The sequence below is a fragment of the Zonotrichia albicollis genome, chromosome 1 (assembly GCF_047830755.1).
Source record: "Zonotrichia albicollis isolate bZonAlb1 chromosome 1, bZonAlb1.hap1, whole genome shotgun sequence".
Lineage (NCBI taxonomy): Eukaryota > Metazoa > Chordata > Aves > Passeriformes > Passerellidae > Zonotrichia > Zonotrichia albicollis.
In genome coordinates, this window is record NC_133819.1 from 88,173,547 (window position 1) to 88,192,566 (window position 19,020).

Consider the following 19,020-nt stretch of genomic DNA (forward strand, 5'->3'; position numbering starts at 1 on the left):
TTCACACCTAATAATACTTCAGCACCTCTTTAACTGCTTTATCCATTTTTGCCCATTTGCAAGCCTCAGGCTCCAAATAAGTAGATGGTAAGTGGAGCTTGTAAATTAAAAACCTACACACTTCAGGCTTTTAGCATTAAAATAGACCCCAAAGTTCTCCTAGTTCATACCACTTGCCATTAACATCGACTTCACTGTCAGCAGGTAAATCTGGTGGTAATATTTGCCTAATAAAAACTCTATCATTGGCTTCAATTCACCAGCATTGCCATTTTCCAGTGTTAGAGAGTGTGGTGGTTGGACCGGAAATGAGATTTCTGGGATGCTGTGGTCACTACCATCAGGCCACCAATGGATGCCCAGATTTTAAGATTGGCATTTGGTACGACCACTGAGGATTAGACCCGCCTCTGAGAACACACAGGGGTTAAAAACCAGAGCTGCGGCCCTGGCAAGCTCTCTTGGGACTTCGAGGCAAAGAGGTGGGATCTGCCTCCCCTGTCCAGCTGCTGCTGCTGGGCAGGGGAGGGGCAGCCATGTGGTAGGCCTGGGCCTGGACAGAGATGGGGGGTGAGGAGGCCCTTGAGGACGGAAGGGTGGAGGAGCCCCAAGAGACATCAGGCAGCCATTCCCCCCAGGAGAGAGAGAGGAGAGCCGGCGTCTGAATTTGATAGCGGCTGGCCCAGGAGGAGAAGGGGAGGGTGCAGCGAGAAGGTGCCCGGGAGGGCAGCGTGGGAGTGCCGGAGCTCTGGGACAGACAGAGATTGAAATTTTTAACCCTTTTCCTGCATGATTGAAACGTTGAAAATGCTGATTCTCCTGAAGCTGAATGAGAAGAGAGATAAGAGATGAGATAAGAAGGAATAGGCCACGAGGGAAGTGGAGAAGACTCTTGATTGGGGGGAGAGATGATGGAGTGGCCTTTTGGCTGGACTTTTCTTGTGTGGCCATAGACTGAACCATTTTTATTCCTGTGACACAGAGACTGCATTTAGGGGGAGGCAGTGCCTCAGAACCAGGAGGGTTCATCGTGGGGACCCCTCGGCCCCAGGGGGTGGGAAAAATGGGGGGGACAGATGTCCCAAAAGCAGAGACTGTGCCTTTTTAGAGTGAGACAAGGCATCCTTAAAAGACAACCCTAAAAGCAGCTCTGGTCCATGCACAGTGGTGAGAGCACTGGGCATGGAAGGAAGATGTCACAAATGGCAAAAGGACTTTCCGGGCGGTGCTGAGTGACATGGAAGCACACGAGGTTTCAGCGTGTTTCCAGGGGAAGCCTATGGTGCAAGGACTCCTCTCCTCTTCATGGACTGAGGACTGAGTATTCTAAAGGGTGGTGCCGGACTGAGAGTTGGTGATTTGGGGGAATGTATTGCATTGGGAAATTTGGTGGGGGGGAGAAGGAAAATGCTTTTGTAAGGTTTTCATTTTTTCCCTTATGTTTTTTTTTCCTTCTTTTCTCGTAGTTTAGTTAATAAAGTTTTCTTTACTTCTAAGCAGGAGCCTCCTTTGCTTATTCCTGGTCACATCTGACAGTAGACACCAGGGAGAGGGTATTCTCATGGGGGCACTGGCTCTGTGCCAGGCCTAAACCATGACAGAGAGCAAGTTCAGAGGGTCGCAAATACCTGAGAGTGTTCTGCCCAAGGAAGATAAATGTCCATTTTTAAATCAGTGTTTGGTAACAGAACTGGAAAGGACTTAAAAGAAAGAAGGAATTAAATCTGTGTGTCCTGATATAAACGAGTTGCAGTTAATGGGCTTTTCTGATAGCACAGAAGAGGCAGTTGTGTCCAACTTCAGCCCCAGGAGGTAAGAGCTGTATTCTCATCTTGACTCAGATATTGATGTGCTGGGTAGCCTGGGGCTTGCTGACATCTCTTACTCCTACTTCTCTCAGCTGATGGCAGGATCAGGAACCAGAATAAACCAAGTGTACTTGCACAGCAAGGACAGTCATACAAGTGGCCCACCTTTAAAACATAGATCAAACCCTTTTTTTTTCTTTCAGCTCTCTTATGGCCTATGCTCTTCTCTGGGAGATGGTTTTCACTGTAAATTGTAACCAAATAAGTTCATGACTGTGAAAAAATTAGTGACACCATTCTCTTTCATTCTATCATGTGTTTGAGAATAGTGGAGAGAGCACATGAAACAGCTTTGACACTGAAACACTCAGGTCAGCTTGAATGCCTGATATAAGAACATTTTGAATATTTGTGCTTTAAATCTTGTATTTCTGACCTGCTCCATGGGAATACTACACATCCTACAGGAATGTTGTGAGGAGCAGCTAGAGTATCACTGGGACTGTCAATCATTTTTACAGGGGATGAAGGTGGGCCGTGTTCTGTTAGGGAACTTTGGAGATCTCAATTACAATGTAAGAACAAAATGCTCTTGAAATGTCAGATGTGTGGCAAGCCTGGCAGGGTGGGCTGATTCCAAGGCATGGGGCAGAACACTTCTGGAGCACTGAAATTATGTTTGGTGCTTTAGGACATACAAAAAGCACAGAATAAAATCCAGATGAGATGAATAAGATCATCTTTCTTATGAAAGAGAAAGTGATATTTATTATTTCTCCCTCAAGGCTTATAAACAGCTGCCACTCAGGCAGAATAGATAATACAACTTTCAGAATAATCCATGAAATCAGGAATTGGAATATAAACTTTTCCAAGTGTAGTTTTTCCTTCTGGGTACTGAAAAAGGGGGCTGTTGGCCACCTGCAAGATGTGTTCACAAAGCACAGAGGAAGAGCCTGCCTAGAATGGAAAGGCAGAAGGATATGTTAGACAGAGATATGCCAGCACAAATATCTAAGGATCAGTTTATGAATATGTTCTAGTGTTATTAAACTCTCCTCAGATATTAATGACATCCCACACTAATACCAGGTAGATTTTACCTTTGTTGGCAGGGATCAAATTCAGATTCTGAGCAAATTCAGAGGCTTGAAAAACTATTCAGCTCTTTGCTAACTACTGTTTTTTCTTAGTAACTTCACAAATTCACTGGAAATTGCCAGAATTCTGCAGCTGTGGCAAATATGTGTTCCTCATGTTCCTCCTCAGTAGAGTATGAAACCCTCACATCAGGCTAGTAGTCCCTTCCTGTTCTCACCTGCTCTCTGCTTATCCTGCTCCTCAGCCTTCCTGGCTGTAGCATTCCTGGAATAAGGATCAAACCCCACACACGCCCAGGCTGGGACAGCGAGTGCCTCAACACCAGAAAATGGCAGGGATGTGCACAGGGAGCTCTGCATGACTCCAGACTGTGGAGAACTGTTTTCCAGGGTCTTCAGCAGCTTTTAAGGTTTGGGTGGGATCAAAGGGGCAATAAGACAAATGTTTCAGTGGCCAACCTGCTTATGTGTGGAGAAGCGTTATCTCAGGCATGGCTGGCAGCATGGTGATGCTCATGTTATCACTTAGGCATCCCAATTCCGGCTGCAGATTTGTTCACTCTGTCACAGAGAAAGACATAAGCACAGAAAAGCAGAAAACAGCTAATTAACTTTCTCAGTTGGCCAGGGAACCAAACTGATATGTTTCAGAGAGAATCACAGCCTTCAGGCAGAGACCGTGGGTGAGACGGATAAAAAGTAGAGAAGTAAGGTTTTCCATAAGAAAACTAACTTGCTAGTGTACTGTGTAAAGTTGATAATGAGCATTGTCATGGCAGCATTTAGCTGAATCACTTCCTAACAAGCTCCAGAACAAGCAAGCAGAAAGAGACTGAGCCTCCATTTTCTCTCCTGGGTTTCTTCCTTGGCCAGAAATGGAGAACAGAGCTAGAGCCCAATGAGAGTGAACTCAGGGAATTTTTCAACTCCCTGCAGCTTTCTGTCTACTCTACAGCAGCCTCTGAATGACTGGGCTTTGGCATGTGGATGCTAAGAGAGGTTTGAGCTGCTTTTTGCAAATCCTGTATTTGTGTAGGAGCCAGAATGCTTGCTCGAGAAATGTCTTTTCCTAAGAGTTTTCCTTTATCACACGATCAAAACCAGCCATTACCCATTCAGTGATCTGAGATCACACATTGACATTTAGGTGACCACTCATGGCCTGCTCGGCAAGAAGAGTGGATCAATGAAGTCTGCAGAAAATCTGCTGAGCAATATCGGGTTGGGCTTCCCACCAAGGAGATAGCTAGAGATTGCTAGAGACTACAAATTACTTCATAAATATAGGTCTGTGAACAACTTATAAGCAAGAAGAGAAGTGAATAATTCATGTTTATTTGCAGGGAAACATCTAATCCTTTTTTTTTTTTGCAAGCTAAGCAAATTAAATCCAGGAATTATGAGGAGATTAGGAGAAATATTTAAGATTAGAGTTGTACTTTACATGTAAAGTTCCACAACTTGAATATTTTTCTTTCATTTCATTTTTTATAGAAAGTTTGGCCAGGCATTTTTCATTACCTGCAGCTTTGTATTGGCAGCCAGGAAGGAATCCCTGCAGCAAAGTTCCAAGATATTCCTCAGAATATGTTCCTCAGAATGTGTTCCATAAATAAAATGAGAATTTCTTATAAATGTGAATTACCAAGACCTGAGCCCTGTGGTGATATTAAAAAAAGAAAAACAACAAGAAAAGGAAAATTTAGTAATAGAGAATTCACTAGACAGAGTTTCATCTGACTTCAGTAAATATCCTTTATTATCCTTGAAACTCCAGATTTCAGTGGCTCCTGTCTATGTAAAGTTCTAATTGTCCCAGGTATGGAGCCTAGATCGGAGTGAGAGCATGCTAACTCAGGGAGATCCTTTTTGCTGGCTTAAGCCAGATCTGGGACATGGTTATATCATAGCTTGCCTTTCCTATCTCATGCAGGCTTTCTTCATGTTGGAGTTTTGTGGGGCATATTCCTTAGAGAGTTTTAGAGACAAAGAGCTCTCTGCTGGGCATATCTGAAACTGCTAGGCCAAGAAATAAAAAAAAAAATTGGACGTTTATGCATTGGGTTTGTTGTAAGTGCATGCCAGAAATTGCCATGCTGTTTAAACAAAATCACAATATTTGTCCCAGGCCTGGAAGACAGAGTTTCTGCAGAGGTCTACATATTCTGGTTGTTTAAGTAGGATCCCAAGCATATGATTTGGATAAATTAGAAAATATTAAATTTCAAGTATGGGAAGATCTGTCTCTAATGTCTGCTGTTTTAAGCACCTAAAATTACATGCTAGCAAGTCCTATGTTCTTGGGGAGCATGCTCTTATTTGTTACTCTTCTGATGGGTCCAAACTCCAAGACAAAATTATAAATTCAGTAAATTCAGAAATTTATAAAAGCCTAAATTTCTTAACTCATTATGCAGAAAGATTATTTAAGACTGGCATGTCATCTCAAGACTGCATTTTTATACACCTTGAAAATTAAGACTGTATTGTGTCACATTTGACCAGCTCATTGTCACAGAATATATTTTAAACATCCAAAAGTGTCATTATCACTATTATCATTGTTCATTACCTAGACTAATAGGAGCCCCAAGCTCCTGCCAAGGTTCTAGAGCCAGTACAAAAGGAACTTTCCTGTTAACATTTCCTATACAGTTCAAAACCTGGAAAACATTTCAAAACCACCTTTAAAAGAAGACAGACCTCTTTCTTCAAATACTGCTCAGAGGGACTTTTTCTTTGTTTGAAAAGAACAAAGAACCATGTTTTAGATCTGCAATCAGACTGAGACAGAAAACAAATGCAGCCATATAACCTGCTGTGGGAGAGAACGTGTAAGAAATTATTTTCTGAACAGTGTTGCAGCAGAAAATAATTTCTGAGCAGCTAAAAAGGAACTTTCTCATTAAATAACAAGACTAGAGCAAAGTCTGAACAACCAGAGCTTGCCTGCTTTTCTTGAATTTTATACACTTTGCCTCATCGTTAAACTTAGCAAAACTCCTACATCTGGTATGGAATTGTTATCTTGCAGGCAGCCCATAGCTCCAAGATTTAGGAATGTGGGCATAAGTGTGACAAAATTAAATATGACACACTTCTGTGTGTTATAGACTGAGAGGCAAACAGACCCAGCATCAGTGAGTAAATGTTGAATGAATGCATCCTTCCGAGTTGCAAGTTTGGTTGGTTGTGGAGGGACTTTGAAATGGATGGCAACATCTAAGGGAAAGCAGCCAATAACCAGCTTGGTGCTGGCAGGACACAGCACCTCCTCTGCTGCCTTCAGCACACCATGACCTCAGGAGGGTGCACACCTGCCTGCCAGGTGCAGTGTGACCAGGAGCAGTCCCCTTGGGACCTCCACAGCCCTCCTGTGAGCCACCAGCCTAGCCAAGACTGAGACACAGGCTCCAGCCATCACTTCCCATGCCTGAGGGGACAGCTTTACTGTACTGTGTGCTGAATTTAAGAGTCCTCTGCTATCAGCCTTCTCCTCAAATGGTTATTGAGGGAACATGTTCAAGCCACCTCCTAGCCTTCTCTTGGATAACAGAACTCCTGGAGGATGACATCCTTTGTGTTCGTATTGTCCTCTTTTTTTGGCTTGTTTTTAAAATTTCTTTGCATCTTTTCATCATCCTTTCATCATCCTAGCATCAGACACCAGTACTAGAAACAAATGCCAGGGATGTCTTCAACAGCTCTGCACATGGAGGCAAACTTCAGCCTCCATGACAATGGTGTGCATCCTCCTGGGTATTTATCCAAAACCAGTGTTTGCTTGTTCTCTCTTTGCTGTTAGCTTCTGAGGACCTTCCTTTCCCTTGGCCATCCTCCACAGCATCTTGTGCATTTCAAGTGGGAGTACCTAAAGAATGGGGAGTTTTCAAGCCCTAACTGATGGCTGAGTGTGAGGCAACATGGCAAATATTAATTGGGACTCTATTCTTGATATGCTAAAAGACAGCAGGGAATAAAGAACAAAGTCACAGCGAGCAAATTGCCTGGAAGAAAAAGATGCTGCCACTGACTACAGCAAGTCACCTACTGTGTTAACAAGCTGGACCTTCATTAATGTTTTTAGGGTTTAGTATGAATTTCCTTCACACATAAAAATATTTTCAATCATGCAAGGAAGAAGAAGCCAACTTCATCCGCTTTTTTTCAGGGCAACAAAAATGCCCATCTAATGGAAACAGAGCCCTGTTCACAAAAGAGCTGAAGAGCAGAGATGGGGCAGTATGACCAGGGACAATCACTGACATCCCTTTTCCAGAATCCTGAAACACTCAGCTTCCTCTTTCGAGTAATGATGGAATTTAAACAACCTGAATTGAAACATCTGTGAGTGAGCATGGAAAGCTGGGGACAAGAACAGCTTCTGTCAGAGCAAGATGCACAACCTGCATTATGCAGAAATATGGTGAGGAAAGCATGAGGCTCCTGGAGCAGCAGGGTGATAGTGGTTAAGCAGAAAAATCTAGACAGTGTACAGATTAAATGGTGAGGGGTTATTTGCTGTTTTTTCTCTTTTTTTTTCCTTTTTTTTTAATTTTAATTAACCACCTTGTTTCCAACTACACCATCTGTGGTATCATGTTTGGTCTTTATAAGGTACTCTGAAAAGAAGGATAATTATGAATTTAGTAGCAAGATAGTAATTTTAATATTTCCTGTAATATGTTTCTAAGGTCTTATCCATATGTTTTCAGAAGACTGTATCATAGACAATCAGTGGGAAGCCAGGAACATGAGAATAAATGCCTGTGGTAGAAAAGCTAATAAAAAAAATAATAGTGGTCTCCCCCAGACCTGTTTTCTGCACTCTCTCTAAGGCAATAGGTGGTAGCATGTTTTCATGTCGAAGTATCTGGTCAATGGAGCAAAAAAGGCAGCCTCCACCATGAGGAAAATGGGTAAACTAGAGGCATATGAACATGAAAATAATATCAAAGAAGAGAATAAACAATTTTCCTCCTAAAAATCAGTTCATTTTTAGGGTAGCAGCAGCTTCAAACACGGAACAGGTTGTGTGAGCTGCCTGACATACCACATTACATTACATTACTCTGAGGACAGCATGGTGACCCACTCTAAAAGCTGCAGAGATGAATTTGAGAGCTGGTGCCACAATGACAGGAAAAAAAATCTGCCCTAAATCTGGGAAGAGTTTTTGACAATTATCTATTCAGAAATACTTCAAGCACAACAAGAATAGCGTCCAAAGCACAGCTTGTAAACTGCCATCATTTATTAAAGTGAGGACATTTTGAGACCTGGGAGATATAAAACTGAGCCTCTGGGAAAAAGAAAGGACCAAGAAATAAAAGAGTCAGAGAGCACTGCTGTGAAAGGTAAACCATTTTAAAAAGTTAAAGATGGAAAAGTCCTGCTAGGTCATGTAAGTCAGTGCCCTTACAAGTGCATGAGAGAGAGGCACAACAACAAAAGTGCTCTGGGCTCGAACATCACACACTGGCTGAGGCTGAAGTGACAAATTACAGGAAAAATGGGCAGCCGCCTCCAGGGAGGGTCTCTGCTGTGACCTCAGGGGAACCAGAAACACAGGGCTTGCTTAATCTTGACACCTGCCTATTACATCTCTCTTGGGAAGAGAAGTATCTTGGAAAGATAATCATAAATATCTCCCTAAAGCTATTCCTTTTTCGTTGCTGATAAATAAAAGACAGTGAAAATTTCAGGTATGAGAGGATACCAGGTCAGCGAGGGGGAAATGGGAGAGAGTTTGGTAATGGATTGGATCCTTCTAGCCCAGCTATGTTTCCATTTATTTGCAGGAATAGGTCAGTGACAGCGGTGCCAGCTGCTTTGCTCAGAGGTAACAGAACCCAGAAATGAGCAGCAGCAAATAGAAAAGAAATTGGAGAAAATAGGAGGAAAGAGAAATGACAAGGACAGGAGAAACCTAGCTGAATTTATGCTAACCCAAGCAGTACTGGGGAATAAGAATGGCTTTCACAAATGTCCTGTAGGGGAAAGGAAAGCCAGCCATAAAGTAGTTTCATTAATAAGTGAGAGGAAGATAAAAAAACGGTATTTCTTGTAGGGCCAAATCAACCCCTATTTTTTTTTCCAAATAAAACAGAAAAAAAAAATCTAACAATTGAGAAGTAATGAAAATCCTGTCTAAATAGCCATTAATGTAGTGCAGCTTGCAGGAACAGTTGGAAATTTTGAATATCCACCATACAGATCAACTGGTCTGGTTGCACTCATCCTCAGGTGATGAGGGAATTAGCCAATTAAGTTACTGAACCATTGGCAATTATTTTTGAAAGTCATAGAGAACTATGGAAGTCCCAAAGGCTGGAAATAAAGCAAATATAGTATTGATTTACACAGAAGGAAGAATGATCTTGGCAATTACTGCCCAGCACTTTTATCTTCAATCTCCAGTAAAATAATCGACCCAGCAGTACAAAAAGAGCTATTAGAAAACTTCAAGAGGGCATTGGAAACATGAGCAACAAGTGATGTGGGATAAAGAAAGAAAGAATCCATTCTAGAGGGAGTTATCGATGTTTTATACATAGAAGACTAGAATCAAAAGGTAAGGGATAAAAGTAATTAAATAGGAACAGAAGCCTCCCTTCAGCAACACTTAAGCACATGCTTAAATCTTTCCAAGTCAGTTTTGAGCAAGCATTGCATGAAAGGACAGGCTTGTTTGCATTCACAAAGTTCACCAAGGAGCATAAACAATTTGCTTAAAAAAGGCCTACAGGAAGAGCAGCAGCAGAAGGGAGAGTGATAAGAAGCCCTGCACAAAACTGCAGCAGAGAGACTGATGAGGTGGCAGGAGCAAGATGTTCACAGGGTTCCTTCCAGTTTTGACTGTGAGTAATACCTTCATTAGAAATGCAAAAGATGTTGCAAAGTGCACACTCAGGAACAGAGGGGAAAGGACAAAAATACAGCAATACATATGTATCTAGAGAATTGCAAGTGAGAAGTAGCAAAAGGAAATCCAATGTACAACAAAACCTGCACTAAACCCTACTAACACAACAAAAAGCAAGATGTTTCAAGAAGGAAAAACCAAAATTAAACAATGTCAGGCACTCAGGAAGAACAAAACTGGACAGCAAATTGTTCACTGCTTGAAATTATGGCTAAAGCCAGAAGATCATAGTGAAGAGGGGTGATAGACTTTCTCACCTGCCTCATGCTGGGGCAGGGGAACTCACAGAGAGAGCCCTCTTTAGGTAGCAGAAAACCTAATTAGAAAAACTGTAGACAGTCCAAAGGAAAAAAGGCAAAAAATGAATAAGGTGTGAAGGTACAGAGTTTGAGGAGAGACTATGACATTAAAGTTTCATTATACAGCTTTGCTGTGTTACAAGACTTCAATAATGCCATCCACTGCATGTCCTATACAGAGAAAATTGCAGAATGGTGTCTGAGAGCTGCTCACGTACAATCACTTTTTCTGATGTCTGTAGCTCCATTTCTGGCACAAAGACAAAAATTATGAGTTTACTACTACCCAAACACCTCCACACAAAATGGAAAGGTAAAGAGTGCGATTTTGTTATGCTTCTTGCAAAAGCAAAGATCAGATGTCATAGCTTAGAGAAAAGGGGAGTGACTCAGATGTGAGGCATGCATTCCGGCTTCTAGACCTGAATGACACCAAAATTTTATAAACATGAAACAAAATTACCTTTGAGATTGACCTGTGGACTATATAATCTCTACAGCCTTACCTGAGATGGATGTTAACAGCATATCAGGTGTATTCCTAGTATGAGGGTTCAGGGTTGGGGGTCCCTCAAGAATACTAAGCACTGGTTCTGCAATTATTTTCTAACTTTACTTTTTCTTACTGATGGTAATAGATTTTTTCCCCTTAAATTATTTCCATTATTCTTTGCCATCTCTTATTCAGATTATCCCAATTATTTATCATTACTCCTTGCTATTTTTAATGCTTGATATCTGTTTGGAGAATGCATATTCAAGCCTGACAGAGTAATTCTGAGTTTATTGTGTAAAGAGCAATATAGTAATTCTGCCAGTTTATTGAAGAAAATTATAGGTAGACAATGGTGAGAAAATAATGTCAGAATAACATAGAAATGAGGGAACATATGTGGCTGGAAAAATCTGATATATTAAATACTGATATAACTGCTTGGCAGAAGGTCATGTAGGTGGTCAACTATCATTTCTAAACCCCTGATTTAAATCAGGCAGGCCAGAGTTGACAAAAAACTTAATAACCATTAATGATCTCGTGCTGTCAGTTCAGGTCTGATTATTAGCAGGTAACTGTCCAGAAGAGGTGTGGGCTCACATACACACACAGAGAACAGCTGATTGCCTAGGCTGCCTGATTACCTACTGTTAACAGTTCAAGATGGGTATGAAATATCTTTTTGATGGCTAAACATCAGCTCAGAATTCAGGACTGCGAGCTGTACCTGAATGATTTTGAGAAAGAGCACTCTAGCTGCATTTGCTCTCTGCCATTTCCCTTTGGAACAGGATTTGCCAGGGAGGCTACTAAAGACTCAAAAGCACATCCTTTTGCCTGCCTGCCTGCTGCTGCATGGCTGTATCCTGACATGGAAGTGGAAAAGGAGCTGTGCTTCTTCAGGGTCCCCTGTCTTTATCACAACTCCCAGCCCCATTTCAGTCTTCCAGTAATGTTATCAATCCCCCAGCTTTTCTAGATATAACTAAAGCCACCATAGCCATGCAAAGTTATAGCTGCTGTAGGATTTTGTTTCCAAGATCTTATTTTCATTTTTGCAGAAATATCTGTATCTTGAGCCAAAACATCCCAAGACTGCTCTACGCCTGAGGGAAAATTTTGTTTTGTCTTTTTGAAGGCTTGATCAAATGCTGTACAGCCAGGGGTTTAGAACAAGGAGACAAAAGAAAAAGAATGTGGCTTTTTTTATAGCAAAAATAGTTGAGACTTTATTTGAGCTTTCTTTATAGTTTCAGCCACAAAGAGATCAACTACAAAAATGTTTGACAGGATGGTAGCTTTTACAGAAGACATGATGAGGTTTTGAAAGTCATATTTAGTGACGCAGGGAATTTGTGCACACACTCTCCTTTCTCAGCTCCAGAATCTCTAATAATACGACTTCCAAACAACATTCTCTGAGAGGGCTGCTCACTGTCTCAGTCTTTCTGACTTCGCCTTTTTTTAATTTTGAAATGCTTCATTTTAGATTCAGAAAGCTGATGTGCGCTACAGAAATGCTCGTATAACCTGACTGCATTCAAAACAAAGGAGTGAGAATGGGAAGAAATACAAAAACGCCATCTCATAAAATAATACATTCAAATCCTTCAACAATATTAAGGTAGCATTATCCCCGGGGGTTACCTATTTACTTTTGACACTTTTTTGGCTTAATCTCTGCCTAGATGAAACACTAACTTGTGACCAGTTATAGTTCCAGCCTCTTAGGAAAAAAAAATAATGAGGCAATGGTTAATAAAAGCAAGCAATATGTTATTTTCCATCAACTCAGCTGAAGAATGTCTTCAACCAAAATGCCTGACACAGCAGCTATCACATTTCTGAGGACTCTCCAAAGATTTACAGCAATTTATTCTCAAAAAAATTAAAATTAAATCTGATTTTAGGAGCAAAGAGATGGGGGAATTATTGCCTGGAGGATTAAAAGGAAAAAAACTCACTGAAAGTCTGGGTAATAAAGTCAGAGTCTTTCAGCTTTGGCCGTTCACCGGTGGCATTTTTCAAATACACATGTATTAAAATATATTAATATTTCTACTGGTCTGTGAGGGATTACTGACTCTGCCACAGTCTCAGCCATTCCTGAGGAAGCAGTTTCAGGTGCCAGTGACAGGCTTCAGTAGCTACACAAGGAAACCTTCCAACTCATCAAGGTGAATTAGAAGCCTAGCAGCGCTGTGTTTAATATCGCCCTTGGAAAGGCACAATTCTGTTAGCAACATAGCACTCAGGAACCCCTTCAGAGTCCTAGTCTGGAAATCCCTAGGCCATCCTATTTCTTCATGCCTCTCTGAGCTGGCTGCTGCCTTCCCTCAGATGTCCTGAGGCAAGAATGCCTGCTCCCCAAAATAGCTCAGAGCTGACATCTTTACCTGCAATGCTTGCTCAGCCCCACGGTCTCTGATGCACAAACGAACCAGCAGTGCTGAAATGAAAGATAAGAATTTTTTAATTGCAGTCGATGAGCTACTAGGATTTTGAACCCTTTTTACATCTTCAGCATTTTTTTATTAGCACCGCTTTGAGGAACATTTAAAAATTAAAAAAAAGTAGTTCATGGATTCTTTTGGGCTTCGCTCTGATTTTGGGGTTGAGCTAAATGTTAAATCACAAAGGACTAAAAATATTTCCTACTAGACTTTCTTAAATTTAGAATGGTGAGTAACAATTCAATTTCACTCCTCTATAGCTAGCACTGGTCAGGCTACATGGTAGTTATTCTGTGCAGTTTTGTGTCCCCAGACACAAGGAAGTTGACCAACAGAATAAACTAAGCAGAGGGCCACCAAGATCCTTTGTGCTATGTGATATAAGGTTGAGGAAACAAGGCTCTGTCATGCTACAAGAAAAAACAGCCACAATCTACTAGCAAGCTGCCAGTACTTGCCAAGATGTTATTGAAGAGATGGGAGCAGGCTCTTCACTGAGATGTGTGATCATAGAACAGGACTGTGGCCAAAAGATGAATAAGGGTATGCCCAGACAGGATGTAAGGAGAAACTTTTCCCCAGTGAGACAGAGAGACTTTGGTGCAGATTATCCAAAAAAGGTTGTGCAGGCTCTATCCTTGAAGGTTTCCAGTGCCTGACTGGACAATCCCAGAGAAGCCAGCTCTGGCTTCAGCAGGCTCTGCTGGAGGTGGGATCCCCTAAAGCCCTTCTCTCCAGACTATATGGTTCTGCAGTTCGCCCAGGCACTGATCTCATTGCTCAAACTGATCCACATTGTGGCCACAGCCTGTGGTGACTATACACTGATTATCTTGGTGAAGCCCAAGGACTTGGGGGAGGCATTGAAGGCCTCCCTCCTCTTTTTCTGCACATCTTGGAGTTCCAAGAAACATTGTCTTCAAGCTCTGGAGCATTAATATAGCCCATAGTATTAACAACCTAGTGTAATGACGCTGCATCCAAGCCAATCCTTTAGATATCCTGGATGAGTCTGAATTATTTTGATCCTCATATTGTGTTTCATAAAGCAGAAACATCCACAGAAAGAAGCAGGAAACATTCAGGGAGATTTTAATTCAGTGCCTTGCTACAGAGGGCTGCTTTGTCCTGTTTTCCATTTGCACAGCTCCTGGAGCACGGTGTGCCACGGGGATATGCAGCTAGGTCTCTAGCTGGGGCTCAAAAACGCAGCTGTTTCCCTAGCTATTTGTTGATGTGCTTTATTGCTCTGTTTGGAACCACTGCCCATTAAAGAATACTATTATTAACTGCTCATGCAATTGTAGCCATCCAGTTCCGCAAAAGGTGCTTCTCAACGCTGTATTGGGATGTCTAATGATTTGCACAAAACCATTTTTGTGGTTACTGAGCAGACACACACAGCCCCACACCTGTCAGATGCAGCATGCTGAGAAGGCAGAGTTATCCCCTCACTTGACTTGTTCCTCTTGTGCCTACTTTCTGAAAGTAAGGGGACACACCAGAGACTTCTCTGTCTAAATTGTGAAAGTTATTTTCAGCATGACTAGTCTCTGTCATACAAGGCAGTGGAGGTGGAGGTGTTCAGGGCTTAGGGACTGAGCTTTTCCATATTCCCACTGCTGGATGGGACTCAAATGTTTTATCATCCTGGCCTCCTTATCCATCCAAGAAACAGTTTCTCCACATAGCAACACACAACCCTCTGCTAGAAAATTAATGTAAGCCCCAGAGCTGTGGAGACAGTCATGAGGACTTCGAAAATTGCCCAGATTGTAGGCAGATCCATGCACATACCAACATGCTTTAAACAGGCACTCTCCCCATCCAAACTCATGCTCCTGTTTTATCTGTGCATGCAGCCACAGGCTGCCTGCCCAGACAGATGAGGACAGTGATCTGGGAAGTACACTGGGCTCCTCCAACCAAACCATCCACAAGGAACAGCAAGGGAGGCTCCAGTGCCAGCTCCGGCACAAATCCATGGCTTTTCCTGCTGCAGCTGTCTCCCTGCCAGAACCTGGTACAGGGCTTGGTTTGGGTTACCTTACTGCAAAGTTTCAGAGCAGAAGGAGCTATGACATTGTTTAATGGAACCGCTCATGTGTCAAAATTACACTTTTTGTACAAAATAGAGAGTAGACCTGGATTTGATTTGATTAAAGGCAGAGGTCTGGACAGGCATTCGTGGCACAGAAGCCTCTGCCTGGAGTGCAGACTTCGGCATCAGGAGCTGCACTGCTGTTTGCCTGGGACAGCAAACCATCTGCAGTGTCTGAAGAAGGAGGGAATAATAGCAGCCTTTCCTTTCCCTCTGCTGGCAGAAAGGAGAGGAGCACTGTAGCTTTGTGCTCACCCTGAGCCTTCTGAGCTGGGTGCCTCATACTTCCTGCAGTAAGGGACACGTAACTTAAAACAACCATATGGATTTTTTCTCTTCTTTTCTTTCCATTATTGAAATTCACCTCCTTTATCAGAGTCTGTGCAAATTTTTTAGATTAGAACAAGTGTTTGCAGCCTGGTTATATACTCTTGACAACAGCGTTTTATAATGAATAGACTTGACAGCCCTCTAACTATTGACTCTCACATTAAAAGAAATGGATTGAGATTTCCCGCAGAATAATTATACACATATAAAATCAGTGATTAATGAGCTTTTTCTAGGAGAGCTAAAACCACTGAATCATAACATGTAACTTTCATATCAAGGGCAACAATCACAGTGTCAGGAATTTGTAGCCATGCAAAAAATCAAGAGCCCAAAATGTGTACTCTTTTAACAATCCATTCAAACTATCAATTCCTCTGAAGTGGCATGGGATGTATGTCAGGGGGAATTTATGCTGCAAAGTTTCACATTAGTTTTTATCCTGATATCACCTCTGCATTTTGAGACTTCCAGTTGATCCAGTGGCCCCTGTACAAATCAGTCTGCTCACACAAAATAATTATACACCTTTGTGTACTTCTAAGCTGTAAAGCTTAGAAAGGAAACTTTGGCTGGCTAGGAGTTTTGTTGTTTGCAGGCTGGGCTCTTGAACATGTTGACGACAAAGGACAGAGGATGGGGAGACTGAGAGCCTGCCCCACATACCAACCCCCATCGTGTGCTTCTGCCACTTCTCGTTTGCTGTGGACAGGAAGACAAAATATGGAAACAGTGCAGCAAAGGTCATTCTCAAGTTATTTCAAACCCAGCTGAGACTCTGATCTGCCAGATGTCTTACAAGCAAGTAGAGGTTTTTCATGAAATTCTGTATCAATTTCCACACCAAAGAGGTTCAGATAAGCTCAAACCTCCACCTGAACCTCCAAACCTTTTGAAGTTTGCCATCACCGCCGTTTTTCTCCTATGCTGCTGTTTTCTCTCAGTCTGACTTAGCTTTTACAGAACTACCCAGCCCTGATAGCCATGAAGAAAATGATAGGAGAGAGGACTTAAAAATAGAAGCAAAAGTAGTGTTTTCAGAAATTATAGGCTGGCACATGGGAAATTATGGCCAGTGATCTGGGGACATCCTAACACAGAGTATCTGGTAACTGTGAATTTGAGCACATGCCAGTAAACCTAGCACAGACATTTGCTTGTGTTATTTTATACCTCTGTTCATGCTCACCTGTTGTGCTCAACCATTTAATCTGAGGTGATAGAAGGAGGACCTACATGCAGAAAGATATGGGCCTGGCAGTCAGGAGATGGCTTTCAATTTCTGGCCCTGCTGCCCTGGGCAGGTCACCTCACCTCTTACTGTTCTGACTGTACACAGAGGAGTCAGAAGATCTCTCTCCTTCCTAGATTATGGTGAAGCTTCACTCATCTTGCACCAAAGACAATCTTCCAGTGAACTGCTAGTATGTTTGACTAATATGAAGGTGGGCCAAATGTGGGTGCTCTTATTCATCTTGGAACATGTGAAACCCCATTTTACATCCTGAAAAGCTGGGATCCTTAAAGAGGTAGGATCAACACCTTCTTCTTTGAACTGTAGATGGCAGAGAAAACTGAGAGGGCATAGGTGAAATTTTAAATAATGCAAATCAATTAGGAAATTGAACTGTTGCCTGCAAACCAGAGGCACAATTCCCTACAGTGCCTTTTCCTGGGGCCAGGAGCACAGTGGCTATTTGTTATGAGCAGAGGTGTAGTGCTGCCATGGTAATTGAAACAGACTGCTCCCTCTGGCATACACCAAGCAGCAGTAGTTTACTGTGAGGGAGGGCTAGACAAGTAGGAGAATGGAAGAAAAAACATGTTAAAATATGGGTAAAAGTGCCCATGAATAGCTAAAAGCATGACCTCATTGTGTTCAGCATCACACCAAGCCCAGCAGTGCCACAGGTGGCAGATCAGCAGGGCCTATTTACCTGCAGCTTTGCTTCCAGGAGAGCAGAGCTTGCCTTTCACTCCCAGAGCTCTCCCTCAGGCCGACAGGTTGGCAATTGCTGCTTGATCGCTGGAATATTTTATGCAATAGGAATCTCCTGCAGGGATATGGCAATGCAGTCCTGGCTTCTCCAGCTATTTCTCCCTTGGTTTCTCCAGCTGTTCCATGCCCAGCTATATCTTTGAACATTGTAAAGTGCTAGCTGTTGATCATGATGAAAACATCTATGGCTGGAAGAAAAGAGAGACATTTGCTTCACTTCTCTATGGTCAGGACAAAGATGGACAGTGTTTTGTTGGTAATAGAGTTTTGTTCTATTTTATGTTCTTTTTATGTACTCCCTAGACCTATTCTTTGTAATTTCTCACTTTGTAGAAAAAGATCTGTGGGTTTCCTTCAGCTTTCTGCCAGTATCTACATAAAAACTCTGGATACCTAAAAGCATGTGGACAGAGCACCAAAACAAGCACTCTTGACCCTTTATTGTTAGTAATTGGGAGCATTGTTACTGCTCAGAATCACAGCGACATTCAAAATGTGCTGGATGTTGGTGGGCAAGATTCAAGAGCACAGCTCGAGCCCTGGGTGAGAACAGTCTGGGACACTGCAACAGCTGCTGGAGAGACTCAGATCTGGGCTTTGATGTTTGGTCCTACTCACAGAAGGCTGGAGTCGGATGTAAACCTTGTGTCTCAAATTATGCCTCTTAAAAATAATATTCCTTGTGATGTTTGGATTGAAGAAACATAGAAATGAGGGAACATACATGGCTGGGAAAATCTAATACATTAAATACTGATAGAACTGCTTGGCAGAAGGTCATGTAGGTGGTCAGCTGTCATTTCTAAACCCCTGATTTAGCAGGGGGTTTAGAAATAATAGTTGTGTATGTAGCAGTGAATAGCTACAATTCTGCAATCCTTTTTCTTAATGCACAAAATATTTCATGAGATCTCAGAAGGGAACTTGGATGCTAAACTCCCATTTCCTTAACAGGAAAGTTAAGGAAATGGAAGTTGCAGGAATGCATTGGTGGAGTGACAATGAAAGCTGGCAGTTCCTTTCATCATTTTGTCTTACTGAGTGACAATGATAAAGCTCTGGGCTCCTGTTTCATGGTGTTTCCAAATGAACACCACTTCTTTTGCAGCCACTGAGCTGGGGATTTGCTGTGTCATGCTGTTCTGGAAGCTCACCAAGAGATTGAGAACCACTCTGGATTTTTTCTTCCCCTCATACTTTTACTGGAAATAGAAGTTTTAAAGGCCAGATTCTAGAGTAGAAGTGTCCTTGCCACCATTCCACCAGTTAGTCATGCGCAAGTCCACTTCTTCCGTAACATAATCATGGGATCTGTGATGATAAGATGAATAGGAAGCAGCAAAAGATATTTTAATTACCAAAGATAGAACACATTTGGAGGACAAATTTAAAATTTATAGATATCAGTGAAAGCCTTTTCCCACTGAACTAGGCAGGCTTTTGATCAGATCCCCAGTTAATGAAAATGGTGTTGCTGCTATTTAGCTCTTTTTTGCCGTAGGCTGATCA

General features: G+C 42.1%; 1 long non-coding RNA gene across 1 annotated transcript; it reads right to left on the minus strand.

The window, feature by feature from the left end:
* Positions 1-4,448: 4,448 nt before the first annotated feature.
* LOC141725335 (uncharacterized) lies at positions 4,449-18,818 on the minus strand. The gene is made up of 4 exons (XR_012577201.1): positions 18,666-18,818; positions 17,450-17,699; positions 13,025-13,077; positions 4,449-4,566 (listed from the first exon to the last, which is right to left on the minus strand). It is a non-coding gene; the product is annotated as an uncharacterized LOC141725335 (long non-coding RNA).
* Between the last annotated feature and the right edge of the window lie 202 nt (positions 18,819-19,020).